The 880-nt window shown below is 45.2% G+C and overlaps 1 non-coding gene across 1 annotated transcript; it reads left to right on the forward strand.

The window, feature by feature from the left end:
* The first annotated feature begins 315 nt into the window (after nt 1–315).
* Nucleotides 316–388, forward strand: trnar-ucg. The gene has a single exon. It is a non-coding gene; the product is annotated as a tRNA-Arg (tRNA).
* The last annotated feature ends 492 nt before the right edge of the window (nt 389–880 follow it).

An 880-nucleotide genomic window follows, 5' to 3' on the forward strand; every position in this document is an offset into this window, starting at 1 on the left:
GAACTGGCAATCTTCTGAAAGAATTTTTTAGTTTAGTGTGAGCCAGACTGTCTGTGAATACGTCTGGTTCTGCCAGTAAAAGTCCCACAGTGGCCTAATGGGTTATGGAATCAGTCTCTGTGTTCAAGTCCCACCTTGGTTGTCTTTGTTGTGTTACACTTAAGTTGGCTGCACTAGAAATTCTGGGGTGATAAGTTTAAAGTGGCACTATAGCCATGACAATAAAACATGAGAACTTCGCAATTTTCTGAAAGCTCTGACAGTTTAAGCTTGCATCAGACTGCCTAAGAATGCCTCTGGGCCGACCTTCAAAAGGGCCCAGTGGCCAAATGGATAAGGCATCAGCCTTCGGAGCTGGGGATTGTGGGTTCGAGTCCCACCTGGGTCATCTTTGAGAGGCTACATTTAAATTGGCTGTGCAAGGAAATCAAGGATGATAAGATTAAAGTTGCACTATAGCCATGAAAACAAACCACCAGAACTGCCAATTCTCTGAAAGCTCTGTCAATTTAGCTCGAATAAGACTGTCTGTGAAAGGATTGACTAGAGCAGTGGTTTTCAATTTTGTTCCTGGGGGCCCACAGCTCTGCATATTTTGCATGGCTCCCCTAAAAAATGTGCAGAGCGGTGGGTCCTGAGGAACAGGATTGAAAAACCACTGGACTAGAGAATAAACCCAGTGGCCTAATGGATTATGGCATCAGAGACACTAACTACAGCCTTAAGAATTAGCATAGAACTGGCAATTTGCTGAATACTCTGACAGTTTAGATTGCCTCAGACTGTATATAAGTGCCTCTCTGGGTGGGCATGTGTAAGTGGCCCGGTGGCCAAACGGATAAGGCATCTGTCTTCGGCGGAGACTGGGATTGTGGGTTGA

Source organism: Cyprinus carpio, unplaced genomic scaffold (genome assembly GCF_018340385.1).
Source record: "Cyprinus carpio isolate SPL01 unplaced genomic scaffold, ASM1834038v1 S000003686, whole genome shotgun sequence".
NCBI lineage: Eukaryota > Metazoa > Chordata > Actinopteri > Cypriniformes > Cyprinidae > Cyprinus > Cyprinus carpio.